The 18,920-nt window shown below is 41.6% G+C and overlaps 1 long non-coding RNA gene across 2 annotated transcripts in view; it reads left to right on the forward strand.

The window, feature by feature from the left end:
* The window catches only part of LOC115154948 (uncharacterized), a 112,659-nt gene that overhangs the window by 31,996 nt on the left and 61,743 nt on the right, over window positions 1–18,920 (forward strand). Inside the window, exon 2 of one of the 2 annotated variants that reach the window (XR_003867976.1) lies at window positions 16,669–16,726. This is a non-coding gene — a long non-coding RNA (uncharacterized LOC115154948). Of the gene's footprint in view, window positions 1–16,668; window positions 17,207–18,920 lie in introns of those variants that run through there. The other variant, XR_003867975.1, reaches the window with a different exon arrangement.

Raw genomic sequence — 18,920 nt, forward strand, 5'->3', positions numbered from 1 at the left:
GGGTTTTAGGTGACAAGCCACATTTCTTCAGCCTCCTGAGGTTGAAGAGGCACTGTTGTGCCTTCTTCACCACACTCTGTGTGTGGGTGGACCATTTCAGTTTGTCCTGTTGGCACAATGGACTGAGAATCCAGATGGCTGGACCGACTCCGATAGTATATCCAGAGAAAACCATGTTTCTGTGAAACAGAGTATGTTACAATCCCTGATGTCTCAGGAAAGAAACCCTTGCCCTAATCTCGTCAACCTTGTTTTCCAGGGACTGAACATTAGAGAGTAATATACTCGGAAGCGGTGGGTGGTGTGTGCGCCTCCCAAGTCTGACTAGAAAACTGCTCTGACTACCTCTTCTTCGCCGGCATTGTTTTGGGTCGGCCTCTGGAATCGGTTCAATTGCCTTGTGTGGTGCGAACAAAGGATCTGCTTCAGGAAAGTCGTATTCCTGGTCGTAATGCTGGTAATGCTGTTGAGTTACCACCACTCTGATACCCAATAGTTATTCCCGGCTGTATGTAATAACACATAAAATTTACTGGGCAAACAATGTAAGAAATAATACATTAAAAAAAATACTGCAAAGTTTCCTAAGAACTAGAAGCGAAGCAGCCCTCTCTGTCGGCTTATCCATATGGAGCCAGTCAATTAGATAAATAACAGTCTTCAGATTAATCTTAAAGTCAAGTCACAACACTATATAAAGGTCCCACAGTTGGCAATGCATGTCAGAGCAAAATCAAAGCCATGAGGTTGAAGGAATTGACCGTAGAGCTCCGAGACAGGATTGTTTCTAGGCACAGATCTGGGGAAGGGTACCAAAACATTTTTGCAGTATTGAATGGCCCCAAGAACACAGTGGCCTCCATCATTCTTAAATGGAAGAGGATTGGAACCACCAAGACTCTTCCTAGAGCTCGCCGCCCGGCCAAACTGAGCAATTGGGGGAGAAGGGCTTTGGTCAGGGTGGTGACCAGGAAGCTGGTGATCACTTTGACAGAGCTCCAGAGTTCCTCTGTGGAGATGGGAGAACCTTCCAGAAGGGGAACCATCTCTGCACCAATCAGGCCTTTATGGTAGAGTGGCCAGACGGAAGCCACTCCTCAGTAAAAGGCACATGACAGCCCGCTTGGAGTTTGCCTAATGGCACCTAAAGACTCTCAGACTAAGAGAAACAAGATTCTCTGGTCTGATGAAACCAAGATTGAACTCTTTGGCAATGAATGCCAAGCGTCACATCTGGAGGAAACCTGGCACCATCCCTGCGGTGAAGCATGGTGGTGGCAGCATCATGCTGTGGGGATGTTTTTCATCGGCAGGGACTGGGAGACTAGTCAGGATCGAGGCAACAATGAACCAAGCAAAATACAGAGATATCCTTGATGAAAACCTGCTCCAGAGTGCTTAGGACCTCAGACTGGGGCGAAGGTTTACCTTCCAACAGGACAATGACCCTAAGCACACAGCCAAGAGAACGCAGGAGTGGCTTCGGGACAAGTCTCTGAATGTCCTTGAGTGGCCCTGCCAGAGCCCGGACTTGAACCCGATCGAACATCTCTGGAGAGACCTGAAAATATCTGTGCAGCAATGCTCCCTCTCCAACCTGACAGAGCTTGAGAGGATCTGCAGAGAATAATGGGAGAAACTCCCCAAATACAGGTGTGCCAAGCGTTATAACCAAGAAGACTCAAGGCTGTAATTGCTGCCAAAGGTGGTTCAACAAAGTACTGAGTAAAGGGTCTGAATACTTATGTAAATGTGATATATTTCAGTTTTTTATTTTTTATAAATTACCTAAAATTTACGAGGTAAAAAAATGATGTAATACATTTTAGAGCAATTCTGTAACGTAACAAAATGTGGAAAAAGTCAAGGGGTCTGAATACTTTCCAAATGCACTGTATATACAAAAGTATGTAGACACTCCTTCAAATTAGTCAATTTGGCTATATCAGCCACCCCCGTTGCTGACAGTTGTATAAAATCAAGCAAACAGCCATACAATCTACATAGACAAACATTGGCAGTAGAATGGCCTTACTGAAGAGCTCATTGACTTTCAACATGGCATCATCATAGGATGCCACCTTTCCATTAAGTCAGTTCGTCAAATTTCTGCCCTGATAGAGCTGCCCCGGTCAAAAACACAGAAGCTCACAGAACGAGACCGCTGAATGCTGAAGCGCGCGACGTGTTAAAATTTTCTGTCCTCGGTTGCAACACTCACTACCGAGTTCCAGACTCCCTCTGTCAGCATAATAACCGTTAGTTGGGAGCTTCAGGAAATGGGTTTCAGCCGCACACAAGTCTAAGATCACCATATGCATTGCTAAGCATCGGCTTGAGTGCTGTAAAGCTTGCTGCCATTGGACTTGGGAACAGTGGAAACGCGCTCTGTGGAGTGATGACGATCTGGCAGTCAAACGGACAAATCTGGGTTTGGCGGATGCCGGGAGAACGCATAGGGCCAGCTGTAAAGTTTGGTGGAGGAGGATTAATGGTCTGGGGCTGTTTTCATGGTTCGGGCAAGGACCCTTAGTTCCAGTGAAGGGAAATCGTAACACTACAGCATACAATGACATTCTAGACGATTCTGTGCTTCCAACTTTGTGGCAACAGTGTGGGAGAAGTCCCTTGCCTGTTTCAGTATGACAATGCCCCCATGCACAAATCAAGGTCCATACTTAAATGTTTTGTCAAGATTGGTGTGGAAGAACTTTAGTGGCCTGCCTAGCCCTTACCTCTACCCCATCGAACACCTTTGGGATAAATTGGACCGCTGACTGCGAGCTAGGCCTAAATGCCCAACATTAGTGCCTGACCTCACCAATGCTCTTGTGGCTGAATGGAAGCTAGTCCCAACAACAATGTTCCATAATCTACTGGAAAGCCTTTTCAGAAGAGTGGAGGCTTTTATAGCAGCAAAGGTATAATAAGGTATAATACTATATACCTTAAGGTATAATACTATATACCTTAAAGGAGCATTTTAATGATTTGGGGCAATATATTAAGCCTAATGATAGCTTAAAATGTCCAAGGTAGTGTGGAAAATACATTTGAGTTTATCATGTGTTTTTTTTGTCTTTGAAGATATGACCACAAATGTGCCCAAAATGCTGTCCAAGTCACTGTGTTTTGTTGATATTTTGATCCCTCGATTGATAGGATCACATTTCAGCATGCTCCTAATGATTTCAAAATATTGGGTTATATCTGTGAATTAGAATGACATATAATGTGTACCAAAACAGTGATTGCATAATAAGTATTAATAGCCTTCGTATCGTGTCCCATACATCCCATTCCCAAAAAGTAGAGTTCTATTGGAATGGCTTCTGTTCATAGATGCGGTAAAGAGGTCAATGGAACGTAGGTCACAGTCATTGGCTCACATTCAACAAATCTGATCTACTGTAACAAAGACGATTTTCGGGAAATCTGTCATGATTTTTGTCTTGTAACAGACCCACAACGTGGTTACTAAAAGTCAGATTTGGATATATTTGGCTGTTTTCGCTGCATAATATTTAGAAGTTTTCATTTTCAGGTTTAGAAGAAGTGAAGCTAGCATACAGAAATTGGTGGTGGTAGTCAAAGTTGTTTTTACTGTAATGCAGTTTATTGGTGAAGATGACATGAACATACATTCATGGGACAGTTTATTAGGTACACCAGCTGTTCACGAAAATGTATCCCTTCTAACAGACAGTGAGTCACGTGGCCATGGCTTGCTATATGAAGCACGCAGACAGGCATTGAGGCATTCGTTTACTGTTTGTTTAAATATTAGAATAGGCTAAAAGAGTGACCTAAGCGACTTTGAGCATGGTATGATCGTCAGTGCCAGGCACACCAGATCCATTATCTCAGAAACTGCCACCCTTCTGGGTTTTTCACACTTGCCAACTGGAAGCGGCTCCAGTGGAAGCAAATGGCTCTGAGATATGAATAATAAGATCATACACATAACGATAGCCAGCGAGCCAGCCAGCTAACGTTAGCTATCTAACTAACAGTACACTTTAACTTGAAATGAAAAGACTTGATGTCAAAATTAGAAATGTGTAATATCTGAAAAAGTAGCTAGCTAGACTATCTTACCCGTGTTCTGAAATCGGAGTATATAGCCAGAGCGAATTTACCAGCTACGTATATTAACAGTTGTTGCAGTGACATTCTATTGATATCAGTACTTGCATAGTGGAGTCTTCTTGTTAAGACATGTAGCTTTTTCAGATATTACACATTTCTAATTTTGACATCAAGTCTTTTCATTTCAAGTTAAAGTGTACTGTTAGTTAGATAGCTTTAGCTAGCTAGCTAAACAATGAACCATAATACCAAATCATGACATTACTACCCTGCATTAATCTACAGGCAGCTAACCATCCAGGTTCAATGATAGCTAGCTAACATTAGGCTACAACTAACAATACAAATAGCTCTGAGATACGAATAATAACATCATACACGTAATGCTATCTTACCCGTATACATCGTTCATGGATGGACGTGTCTCCCTGTCACGGATGCCATGGTTTAATTTGAAGATTAGTTTGAAGATGTAATCTGGAGACAGGTGTTTTCTCCATCTCCTTAGCTATCATACTCAAATTCCACTGATTTCAAAACTCGGTCCTCCAGAAAGTGGTGAGCAACACATGCCGTTTTACTACGCGATACATAAAAAAAAGCTGCGTTAGACAGGATTACCTACACATACTGACCAGCTCAAATAGACAGAAGCTTGTTATATGGCAGACCAATCCAAACTCATCTCTCGGCATGTCCAGCCCACTCATTATCTCAGCCAATCATGGCAAGCTGGAAGATGGCTGTATTTTTCTGTGGCTAAACCAACTAGGCTCTTAATTTAAGAATTGTATTCGTAGCTAACAAACTAGGTTCAATGTTAGCTAGCTAACATTAGGCTATAACAAGCAATGCAAATGGATTTCTGATTGGAATAATATTACTACACAGATCATACACGTAACGTTAGCTAGCGAGCCAGCAAGCTAATGTTTGCTAGCTAACTAACAGTACACTTTAACTTGCAATAAAAACAACTTTCTGACAAAATAAGAAACTTATATCTGAAAATATAGCTAGACTCATACCCGTATACATCAATGAACGCTTCATGGCAGACTGGAACCATTTAACTCTGTTTTGTTTGTAGCTACATCTTGTTTGACCAGTGTTGTGTCAGGTCACTCCAGTTCACACTGACCGTGGCATGTGCAGAAAGTAGCCCATCACTTGTTCAAACTGATCTGTTGATAGCGTCTGCTAAATTCAGGCCATCAATGTTTTTGAGAAAAGTAGCAAAACTTTTGTAGTTCTCGATGGCTAACATATCTTTCAAAACACTGCGGTAGAAAGGACTATCAACACATACTGAACAGCTCACATTACAGACAGACGCATGCTACATGGCAGACCAATCCAAACTCATCTCCCGGCTTGTCCAGCCCATCCATTATCTCAGCCAATCATGTGGGAAGGTCTCTGACTTTTTCCATGGCTAAACCAACTAGGCTCGTAATTTAACAATTTTATTCATATTTATGGATGGAATGCAAGTTTGTTATTAAGCCACATGAAAGTTCACATGTTCCAGACAAAACATAAGCATTTTGATAAATAATAAATGTTTATGTTCAAATGCCTCTCCTGTGAAGTTGTGACATGCGACCTACACCTAGTTTTCTGAAACATGTCACATTTGTTGATGTAAAAATGAAAATGTAATTGTTTTTCAGCATGTGTGATTAGATTTGGTGTGGGGTGGGGTCTCGAAGTTCTTCTGGAAAAAAATCTTGTCCCCAGAAATTATGGGTTAAAAAATGGGGTCCACTCAAAACAAGTTTGAATAACACCGCTTTAGAGTATAATATGTTAAATCTGCAATGATACTACAGCTAGACATCTTTATTTAGACTTTTACTTACTTTGTGTAAAGGCTGAAAGATCTCATCATAAAAGTATTTTGTAATAATATGGCCATGTGTCCAATATGGCCCCATGTAGCTTGTTGGCGGCCATATTGGAAATGGCCACCAGGGGTGTAATAGACAAAATCTGCGATGGGACTATAGCCCCAAATAAATATTTATAAATGCCGTATAGCTGTGTGTGAAATTTGGAGCCTCTATCACAAAGTCCACAATATCTTCGCGTAGCTGCTGGACTATTGTCAAAATGACCCACATGAAGGTCTTAAGTGTACTTTATGATCAGAATTTTCTAAATTATCTGTGGAGTTTAATTAGTGGGTAGATAACATTATGATCCAAGTCTTTTTGATATTGTTTGGGATAATTTTACCCTCTTTTCTTCTAACAGGAAATCCCAATGGCAGCCATTTTGTAAAAAAATTGGCACCCTCGTTGTCTGAAAGGCTTCCCAGAATGCCTTCAATCTTTAAAATGTTCCTTAAGGTATCTAGTACTAGTGTAAGTTTGAGAATTGTATCATAAATTGTACAATTAATTAACCTTTCTGCTGGACTATGACCTGTCTTTGCAACTATTTTATCTTCTTAGTTTACCCTATGCTGCTTTTTTATCTTCTCTTTCATACACAAATAAGTTATTATCACTAGACAATGCTTTCTCTCTATGACTTGACCTGAGGTGACTGTTCACCTCATCCTTATACCTTTACTATTAGCATTGTGTGGAATGTCATATTCACTTACAATGCAACAAAAATAAGAATGAATTCTGAGCTTGAGGAAGAAAGGTGAAGATAAGTCTTTATAGAGATACTGTAGGGAGAGGAGAGATGCTAGAGAGTGCAGATGGAGAGTTCATTATAATGTTCTGATAAGTCGTGTTTTGCTGAATAAGAATTTTATTTGATCTATTAAAATATCTTGTAATATTATTGTCTTGTAATATTGTTTATTAAAAGATAGTTATGTGTCCGAGTGGGGAATCGGACATAGTGGAAAGACACTGCCCTCTACTGGAATTTGGTCTATATACAGGGAAGAGGAGAGGGACTGGGAGTGAAACAGGGAGGGAGAGAGACAGGGAGAGGGAGAGAGAGACAGGGAGAGGGAGAGAGATGGGGAGGGAGAGAGACGAGGAGGGAGAGAGACTGTCAGGAAGACGGGGTGGGAGACTGATTGGCAGGGAGATGGGGAAGGAGGAAGACGGGTGGGAGAGAGAGTGGCAGGGAGATGGGGAGGGAGAGAGATAGATGGGGAGAGGTACGGGGAGGGAGAGAAAGAGATGGGGAGGGAGAGAGAGACTGCTAGGGAGACGGGGAGGAAGAGTGATGGGGATGGAGAAGGGGGAGAGATAGGGAGAGAGAGACAGGGAGAGGTAGAGGGATGGAGAGCGAGAGACGGGGAGAGGTAGCGAGATGGGAAGAAAGCGGGACGAGGAGGGAGAAAGAGGGACGGGAAAGAGAGAGGAACGGGAAGGGAGAGAGACGAGGAGGGAGACAGAGAGACTGTCAGGGAAACGGGGTGGGAGAGAGAGAAACTGACAGAGAGACGGGAAACTGCTAGGGAGACGGGGGGGCAAAGGGAGCGGGAGAGAGAAAGAGGGATGGGGAGAGAGAGAGAGAGAGAGAGAGAGAGAGAGAGAGAGAGAGAGAGAGAGAAGGAGGGAGAGAGACGGGGAGGGAGAGAGACTGGGAGGGAGAGAGACTGGGAGGGAGAAGGGGAGGGTGAGAGGGAGATGGGGAGAAAGAAAAAGGGACTGGGAGGGGGTGAGGGAGACGGGAAGGGAGATAGATGTGGAAAACGAGAGAGGCTGTAGATTTAGCATAATGACCTAATATAGTAATAATAATAATAATAATATAATGCCATTTAGAAGACACTTTTATCCAAACAAACTTACAGTCACGAGTGCATACATTTTACGTATGGGTGGTCACGGAAATTGGACCCACTGTCCTGGCATTGCAAGCATCATGCTCTACCAACTGAGCTACAGAGGACCTCTTTCTTACTTTTTTGCATAATGCATACATTTTCTGACTCAATAGTAATGTTATGAGTTAGAAAAAACACTTTCTGTCTGGCACACACACACACACACACACACACACCTAGACAGACTCACAGATCAAATCAAATCTATTTATGATAATCGTCTGATCATATGCCAGCTGCTACCTCATTTCATTCAAATCTGCCGTTAGTGAATTATAGCCATTTCTCTCATTAAGTAAATCACCAGCTAACAATGGGGTGGCACAGTCTTGCAGCCACTCACCAATAAATTAATCAGTTTTAATGAGAGTTAATGGTGATCTTTCTAAATGGAAACCTTCCGTCCCTGAAGCTGACAAAGATGCCAATTACTGTCCCACACATCATGTTAACAGACACACACACACACGCACACGCACACACACGAACTGACAGACATACTCACAATCACACAGAATCACACTTACCCCTGAGTCTGAGGAGGGAGAGAGAGATGTCTGGTGCCATAGCAACCAATGCGGATATCTCCACCCTCCCTCCATCAGGAGGAAAGAGAGAGAATGACAGGAACATAATGAGAGCAGAGAGAGGAACAGAGAGACAGACTCACATACACACAAACACGCAGAGAGAGAGAGGAACGAGTTGACATGAGACAGGGCATCTGAAGACACAGAGAGAGAGGGATAGAATGAATGAGAACAAGAGAGGCAGAGAGAGAGAGAGAAGGCAGGAAGAAGAGGGAGGGAGCAAAAAGAGAGATGAAGAGCATCAGAAAAATGGAGGGAAAGAGAGAGAGAGGAAGATGAAGAGCGAAAAACAGACAAAGCGAGGGAGAGAAAGACAGAGAGAAGCTGCTCAGCCTCTCCCAAACACAGACATCTTTCCTGTCTTCATGACTGTGCCTTTCAGTGAGCCGCAGCATACTAGGGTAGAGTCTGAGCATTGACAGACAGTACATGCAGTGACTGACAGTACTCCAGTTAGCCTTTTTAGATAAAACTATACTAAATATAATCACATTAACAAATAATTGATTAAAACACACTATTTTGCAAAGGTCTAAAGTAGCCTCAACAGCACTCTGTAGGGTAGCACCATGGTGTAGCCGGAGGACAGCTAGCTTCCGTCCTCCTCTGAGTTCATTGACTTCAATTCAAAACCTAGGAGGCTTATGGTTCTGCCCCCCTTCCATAGACTTACACAGTAATTATGTCAACTTCCAGAGGACGTCCTCCAACCTATCAGAACTCTTGCAGCATTAACTGACATGTTGTCCACCCATTCAAAGGATCAAATAATTAATCTAGTACTGAAAGCATAAACTACAGCTAGCTAGAACTGCAGTGCATAAAATGTGGTGAGAAGTTGACTCAAAGAGAGAGAAAGAACATTGTTGAACAGTTTTGAACAAATTAATTTCTTCCTAAATGAAGGAGAAGCTAGAGAGAAATAGAGAGAGAGAAAGAGATTTTTTATTATTTTCACTTTCAGGTTCACTTACTTAGCTAGCAAATGCAGCTAGCTAGTTTAGCCAACTGAAACACCCTGCTCAAACAGAGGGATGCTATATTAGCTAGCTGGCTATGACTCTTTAACACAACACTGGAACTCCTCCAAGTCAAGGTAAGCTTTTGGTTTTACAAATTGATTGCCACCGGGGCCCGCCGGTGTAACTGCTTACTGACTGTACACTGTAACGTTACTGCATGATTGTAGCGGGTTTACTAACGCATTAGTGGTAGCCTTCCACAAGCTTCCCACAATAAGTTGGGTGAATTTTGGCTCACTCCTCCTGACAGAGCTGGTGTAACTGAGTCAGGTTTGTAGGCCTCCTTGCTCACACACGCTTTTTCAGTTCTGCCCACATCTTTTCAATAGGATTGAGGTCAGGGCTTTGTGATGGCCACTCCAATACCTTGACAGTGTTGTTCTTAAGCCATTTTGCCACAACTTTGGAAATATACTTGGGGTCATTGTCCATTTGGAAGACCCAAATGCAAGCTTTAACTTCCTGACTGATGCCTTAAGATGTTGCTTCAATATATCCACATCCTTTTCCTGCCTCATGATGCCATCTATTTTGTGAAGTGCACCAGTCCCTCCTGCAACAAAGCACCCCACAACATGATGCTGCTACCCCCGTGCTTCACGGTTGGGATGGTGTTCTTCGGCTTGCAAGCCTCCCCCTTTTTCCTCCAAACATAACGATGGTCATTATGTCCAAACAGTTCTATTTTTGTTTCATCAGCACAGAGGACATTTCTCCAAAAAGTGCGATCTTTGTCCCCATGTGCAGTTGCAAACCATAGTCTGGCTTTTTTTATGGCGGTTTTGGAGCAGTGGCTTCTTCCTTGCTGAGCGGCCTTTCAGGTTATGTCGATAGAGGACTTGTTTTACTGTGGATATAGATACTTTCGTACCTGTTTCCTCCAGCATCTTCACAAGGTCCTTTATTGTTGTTCTGGGATTGATTTGCACTTTTCGCACCAAAGTACGTTCATCTCTAGGAGACAGAACGCGTCTACTTCCTGAGCGATATGATGGCTGCGTGGTCCCATGGTGCTTCAACTGTATATAGTGGACTTTATCTCAGCATTATTAAATGATCAACCTATATAAAATCACGTGAATATTTTTTTTCATCTGAAGGGCTCACAAGATCACAAGGAGTGGAGTAGAAAGGCCATTGGAAGAGGATTTTTCATATGCTCCATGGAGAGGTGTGTCACAGCCTGAGGACACTCAAATTAGTATGATATGTTACGTTTGGTTTGGTTACATACAGTGCATTCGGAAAGTATTAAGACCCCTAACTTTTCCCACATTTTGTTACGTTACAGCCTTACTCGTTTTGGTCCCCTCATCAATCGACACACAATACCCTTTAATGACAAAGCAAATAAATGTTTTATTATTATTTATTCTTCTTATAATTTTTTACCCCTTTTTCTACCCAATTGGTAGTTACAGTCTTATCCCATCGCTGCATCTCCCGTACAGACTCGGAAGAGGCGAAGGTCGAGAGCTGTGCATCTTCCGAAACACAACCCTCCAAGACGCACTAATTCTTGCCACAATGCTTGCTAAACCCAGAAGCCAGCCGCACCAAAAACCTTGTCAGCGTGCATTGCGCCCGGCCACAGGAATTGCTAGAGCGCAATGAGACAAGGACCACCCAGCCAGCCAATCCCTCCCCTAACCCGGACAACGCTGGGCCAATTGTGCGCTGCCTCATGGGTCTCCTGGTCGGGGCCAGCATGACACAGCCTGGGATCGAACCAGGATCTGTAGGGATGCAGTTAGCACTGCGATGCAGTGCCTTAAACTGCTGCGCCACTCGGGAGGCCCCTGTGAAAACAGGTTTTTAGAAATGTTTGCAAATTTATACAAAATTAAAAACAGAAATACCTTACTTACATAAGCATTCAAACCTTTTGCTATGAGACTCGATATTGAGCTCAGGTACATCCTTTTTCCATTGATCATCCTTGAGATGTTTCTACAACTTGATTGGAGTCCACCTCTGGTCAATTCAATTGATTGGACAGGATTTGGAAAGGCACACACCTGTCTATATAAGGCCCCACATTTGACAGTGCATGCCAGAGCAAAAATCAAGTCATGATGTCAAAGGAATTGTCCGTAGAGCTCCGAGACAGGATTGTGTCGAGGCACAGATCAAGGGAAGGGTACCAAAAAATGTCTGTATCATTGAAACCACCAAGAGTCTTCCTAGAGCTGGCCACCCGGCCAAACTGAGCAATCGGGGGAGAAGGGCATTGGTCAGGGAGGTAACCAAGAATCTGATGGTCACTCTGACAGAGCTCCAGAGTTCCTCTGTGGAGATGGGAGAACCTTCCAGAAGGGGAACCATCTCTGGCACCTAAAGACAGGCACCTAAAGACTCTCAGACAATGAGAAACAAGATACTCTGGTCTGATGAAATCAAGATGGAACTCTTTGGCCTGAATGACAAGCATCACGTCTGGAGGAAATCGGTAAAGCAAGGTTATGACAGCATCATGCTGTGGTGATGTTTTTTAGCGAGAGGGACTGGGTGACTAGTCAGGATCTAGGGAAAAATAAACGGAGCAAAGTACAGAGAGATCCTTGATGAAAACCTGCTCCAGACCGCTCAGTACGTGTACAACAACGCTCCCCGTCCAACCTGACAGAGCTTGAGAGGTTCTGCAGTGAAGAATGTGATCAACTCCCCAAAAACAGGTGTGCCATGCTTGTATCATCATACCCAAGAGGACTCAAGGCTGTAATCGCTGCCAAAAGTATTTTGTTACATGTCTGAAAGTACTGAGTAAAGTATTGAGTAAAGTGTCTGAATACTTATGTAAATGTGATTATTCCGGGGGTTTTTCTGTGTTTATTTTTTATTTCTAAAATACTGTTTTGCTATGACATTATGGGGTATTGTGTGTAGATTGATGAGGAAAAAATAAGCCTTACAGAATAAGGCTCTAACATAACAAAATGTGGAAAAAGTCAAGGGGTCTAAGACAGAAGGTTACTTAAGACAGAAGGTTAAGGCAGAAGGTAAGACAGAAGGTTACTTAAGGAAATTCTTAAGAGTTTGATGCACCTGTTCGTCAATTTAAGTAACATAATGAAAAAATCCCCATCAAAATCCATCAGTTAAGCTAAAGATATGTCAATCCAATGCATCCGCCTATGTTTGCCTTCCGCATCTGCGGTGAAAGGTGGCCGAGCTACAGCTGTGTTTGTTAGACCATGAGACATCCCGAAAATTGGGTTGGCTAACAGTTTTAGTAACTAATATGACCCCTCTATATAAGGATGAGAATCTCACAAACACGGTGGCTTTCTCCATTTTGCTCTACAATCCCCGCAAGCCCAACGGGACTCGTCTGAAGTCAGTACCGTCGATGTAACAACCAATATAGGAAATAAACTTCAAAACCATATTCCTTAAGATACATTTTTTGACTGTCTGTTTTGTAATTTTTGAATGTGTTATTCAATGCATTTCTTTGGGCTATAGTAGTAGGCCAAATGAAATATTTTATCAAAACATTTGTACATAATTTTTTGGCCTAAAATTCAAAATCAAATAGCTAAATAATCCATGGTATGACCGTCTTAAAACAATTCCAATGAAAGGAGGGTGGTTGGTCGGGATGGATGGATGAGTGAGCATACAATTTGAACTTTAGCATTTTAGCTATTTAGAAACTTGTTTGCTACTTTTTAGCAACTTTGCAACTAACCTTCCCCTAATCCTAACCCTTTTAGCTAACCCGTCCCCGTCCCCTAATCTTAACCTAACTTCTAACTTTAAACCTAAACTTAACCCTAACGCCTATGTTAGCCAGCTAGCTAACGTTAGGCACAACAAATTAGAATTCGTAACATATCATATGTTTTGCAAATTCGTAACATATTGTTGGTATTGCAATTCGTATATATTGTACAAAATTGCAATTCGTAACATCTCATACGAAATGGATAATGGACATCCACAAATGAATGCATACCATACCATACGAAATGTAACATATCATACTATAAGGAGTGTTGTGGATTTACGAACAGAATAATACGAAATGCTCTGAGACCAGGTTGCATAATCATGTCTTGTGCAATATTGCACGACATCTAAAAACTACGACTGATCACTCTACCTCCTGACGATGGAAATCCAGAAACTGACGATGACAGTGACGACAGTGATATTGACACTGATGGAGACAATGACGATGATGATGTGCGCCCAAATGCCATATGTGGAGAGGAAACTCTTTTCCGCCAGCACTTTGCCAACCTTAATTCTAGGTACGCTCGCATAGCAATCTCCACACTTCGTTTTGGCGCAGTGTCAGCAGAATGGTCTCGCAGAACCCAATATCTAGCTCAGGGTTTCCCAAACACCAAGGGGTGCATGTTTTGGTTTTTACCCCTAGCACTACAAAGCTGATTTGATCATTTGAATCAGCTGTGTAGTGTTAGGGCAAAAAACTAAACATGCACCTCTTTGGGTCCCCAGGACTGAGTTTGGGAAACGCTGATCTAGCTACAGATAAACATTTAAGCTAAGGAATTGGAGAGTATAATACAGATATGCCATAGTGGGCTAACATTTAAGTACAGGTTAGATTACTGTGAACAAATAAACACACCATATTATTTCTTAAGCTTTTTTATTTTAAGAGAGTAATATGCCTCCTGCAAACACAATACTTTTATTAAAAGTGTTGATTTCTCCCGTTGAGGCTGAGCAATGTCCTCCTCAGGGTTTTACTTTTGTATTTTTCTATTTGCTATTAGAGTAAAAGACTTTCATCCACCTGCCAGTTTGGTTTTCTTTTTATTACCATGAATGCCTCAAAATATTACATGTTGTGGTTAAAAAGCTAGAAGCCAAAAACGGATTGGTAGTTCTATGTAAAGAGGGTAATGTGAGACAGCTGTTCATAATGTTCTTTCAAACTAATCTCTCAAACTAATTGGATGATTAGCCTATTTCTCACCACAGTGCCAACCTTTCATGCACCGGTGTGCCTGGGAGTATTATATAATCTAAATAGGCCTAATAACCAACGGTAAAACTGTCCGACACAATTATGATTATATTTTATGATGATTACATTTTAATGTAACAATAAAAACAAGACATATGTAATAGCCTACAACACAAACATGACGCTATGTTGATAGACCTATAATTGGTTTGACGTTAATGTTGCATCAGTCTTGGTTTTGGAAATATGGAATCCACTTTTCTACTTGAAAAACTACAAAACGTCATCCCATGTTGTAAAAGCATGCTGAGATCAACTCATAAGTAACTCATCGCTGAGAATAGGGGAGAAATGTTGGGGAACTACCTGTTATGTCTTACTCTGAGCTGTGAGTAAATTAGGTCACAGTCATTATTTTAGTGCGATACCTAGGAGTAACTAGGTCACTCTCCTAACTAGGTCACTCTAACTCCATCACTCTCCTTGGTCAAATAGGCCTTACACAGTCTGGAAGTGTGTTGGGTCATTGTCCTGTTGAAAAACAAATGATTGTCCCACTAAGCGCAAACCAGATGGGATGGCGTATCGCTACAGAATTCTGTAGTAGCCATGCTAGTTAAGTGTGCCTTGAATTCTGAATATATCACAGACAGTGTCAGCAGCAAAGCAACCCCACACCATCACACCTCCTCCTCCATGCTTCACGGTGGTAACTGCACATGCAGAGATCATCCGTTCACCTACTCTACTTCTCACAAAGACACGGCAGTTGGAACCAAAAATCTCCAATTTGGACTCATCAGACCAAGGGACGGATATCCACCGGTCTAATGTCCATTGCTTGTGTTTCTTGGCCCAAGCAAGTCTCTTCTTCTCATTAGTGTCCTTTAGTAGTGGTTTCTTTGCAGCAATTTGACCATGAAGGCCTGATTCACGGAATCTCCTCTGAACAGTTGATCTTGAGATGTGTCTGTTACTTGAACTCTATAAAGCGTTTATTTGGGCTGAAATTTGTGAGGCTGGTAACTCTAATGAACTTATCCTCTGCAGCAAAGGTAACTCTGGGGCTTCCTTTCCTGTGGCGGTCCTCAAGAGAGTCATAATAGCGCTTGATGGTTTTTGTGACTGCACTTGAAGAAACTTTCAAAGTTAATGGACTGTTGTTTTTCTTTGCTTATTTGAGCTGTTTTGGTATTTTACCAAATAGGGCTATCTTCTGTATACCACCCCTACCTTGTCACAACACAACTGATTGGCTCACACTCATTAAGAAGGAAATAAATTCCACAAGGCACATCTGTTAATTGAAATGCATTCCAGGTGACTACCTCATGAAGCTGGTTGAGAGAATGCCATCAGTGTTCAAAGCTGTCATCAAGGCACAGTGTGGCTACTTTTAAGAATATCAAATATAAAATATATTTTGATTTGTTTAACACTTTTTTGGTTATTATATGATTCCATATGTGTTATTTCATAGTTTTGATGTCTTCACTATTATTCTACAATGTAGAAAATAGTAAAAATAAAGAAAAACCCTGGAATAGGTAGGTGTGTCCAAAAACGTTTGAGTGGTACTGTATGTAAATACAATATTTCTGTATTTAATTTTCAATACATTTGAAAACATTTCTAAAAAAATGTTTTCACTTTGTCATTATGGGGTATTGTGTGTAGATGGGTGACCAAAAATATATATTGAATCCATTTTGAATTCAGGTTGTAACACAACAAAATGTGGAATAAGTCGAGGGGTAAGAATACTTTCTGAAGGCTCTGTATACACCTTCAGTTCATGCTACATCAACTGCTGACTGTGGTCTGAGTAGTATTCTAAATCAGCAAGCCTTGCAGTTAACAGACATTATACTATAGCTATGCTTATATTTGTGCTATTTTGATTGTGTAGGCCTATGCTTGAAAATGTTCTTCAGGTGGGGTCAAGACTTACATCTGCACCACCCTGTAGCACCCACTTCAACACTAAATCTATCGGAAGTCCCCACTGTCTGTAGTAAAAATGTACAGGAATCATGGACATTGAGATTACAGGGATGTGCAATAATATATTATGTGTAATGTTCATTAAGTGTAATGATGATTAAGTGGATGCGTAATACACTTTATTTAAAGTGGGGGGGGGTACAATCTAATCGAATCTACTCATACAACACCAAGTTATTGACCTCCTCTGACTTCCCCTCTTTGTTTTGTGCTTTGCAGGTGGCTGAGTCAACCTTTGTCTTAATGAGGAAATGGTCTATCTTCAATGGTTTTTATGGTAAGTGTTCTTACTCTGTTATTCCTTATGGGCTGTGTATTGTAATCAACTCAGATTCACTACCAGGCCTGGTCTGCAGGTGTCAGTCACACGCCCATCTCCTGCAGCTGTGATCCACTGGGCTGCATACAGCACTAGCAGCAGCTGAAAAATATCCAATCAGGTTCTACACTCCCCTTCACATCCTCCCATTCCCTCCCTACTCAACACATGATGCAGCAGAATCTTGAACGCCCGAGATGTGAGTGAGAGAGGAAATAGTAAAATAACAAAAAGACAAAAGGGATCAGTTTTATGGCACACGCATACGCTCGCACACACACACGCACACACACACACACACACACACACACACACACACACACACACACACACACACACTGACACAAACACAAACACACGTCCTCGGAATCAGACGCATTCCAGCCCTCTTCAGTCAGACTACCAGAGCTCTGAGTCACCTAACCATATAAAATCAAATCATATCAACGTTTATTTGTCACGTACACAGATTGGCAGATGATATCACAGGTGTGAAATGCCTGTGTTTCTAGCTCCAACAGTGCAGTAATACCTAGCAATACAAAAACAATACACACATAATCCAAAAAGTAAAAAATAAAGATATTAAGAAATATCAGAGTGAGAAATGTCAGAGTCCGGAATATAAATATAAATAAATATACAGTACCAGTCAAAAGCTTGGACACATCTACTCATTCAAGGTTTATTTAAAAAAATATATATATATTCAAGGTTTATTTTTTACACATTGGAGAATAAGAGTGAAGACATGAAATGTCACATATGACACATATGGAATCATGTAGTAACCAAAAAAAGTGTTAAACAAATCAAAATATATTTTATATTTGAGATTCTTCAAAGTAGCCACCCTTTTCCTTGATGAAAGCTTTACACACCCTTGGTATTTCATAGTTTTGATGTCTATATATACAGTTGAAGTCGGAAGTTTACATACACAAAGGTTGAAATCATTAAAACCCGTTTTTCAACCACTCCACGAATTTCTAGTCAGTTAGGACATTAGGAAATCTACTTCGTGCAGGACATCTAGGTTAGAACATCTACTTTGTGCATGACACAAGTCATTTTTCCAACAATTGTTTACAGACAGATTATTTCACTTATAATTCACTGTATCACAATTCCAGTGGGTTGACTGTGCCTTTAAACAGCTTGGAAAATTCCAGAAAATTATGTCATGGCTTTAGAAGCTTCTGATAGGCTAATTGACATAATTTGAGTCAATTGGAGGTGTACCTGTGGATGTTTTTCAAGGCCTACCTTCAAACTCATTGCCTCTCGGCTTGACATCATGGGAAAATTTTTAAAAAATCAGCCAAGACCTCAGAAAAAAAATGGTATATCTCCACAAGTCTGGTTCATCCTTGGGAGCAATTTCCAAATGCCTGAAGGTACCACGTTCATCTGTACAAACAATAGCGCGCAAGTATAAACACCATGAGACCACGCAGCCATCATATCACTCAGGAAGGAGACGTGAACTGTATCCTAGAGATGAATGTACTTTGGTGCGAAAAGTACAAATCAATCTCAGAACAACAGCAAAGGACCTTGTGAAGATGCTGGAGGAAACAGGTACAAAAGTATCTATATCCACAGTAAAATGAGTCCTATATCGACATAACCTGAAAGGCCACTCAGCAACGAAGAAGCCACTGCTCCAAAACCGCCATAAAAAAAAGCCAGACTATGGTTTGCAACTGCAGATGGGGACAAAGATCGTACTTTTTGGAGAAATGTCCTTGGTCTGATGAAACAAAAATAGAACTGTTTGGCCATAATGACCATCGCTATGTTTGGAGGAAAAAGGGGGAGGCTTGCAAGCCGAAGAACACCATCCCAACCGTGAAGCACGGGGGTAGCAGCATCATGTTGTGGGGTGCTTTGTTGCAGGAGGGACTGGTGCACTTCACAAAATAGATGGCATCATGAGGCAGGAAAATTATGTGGATGTATTGAAGCAACATCTTAAGGCATCATCAGGAAGTTAAAGCTTGCATTTGGGTCTTCCAAATGGACAATGACCCCAAGTATACTTCCAAAGTTGTGGCAAAATGGCTTAAGAACAACACTGTCAAGGTATTGGAGTGGCCATCACAAAGCCCTGATCTCAATGCCATAGAAAATGTGTGGGCAGAACTGAAAA

This window comes from Salmo trutta, chromosome 19 (genome assembly GCF_901001165.1).
Source record: "Salmo trutta chromosome 19, fSalTru1.1, whole genome shotgun sequence".
NCBI lineage: Eukaryota > Metazoa > Chordata > Actinopteri > Salmoniformes > Salmonidae > Salmo > Salmo trutta.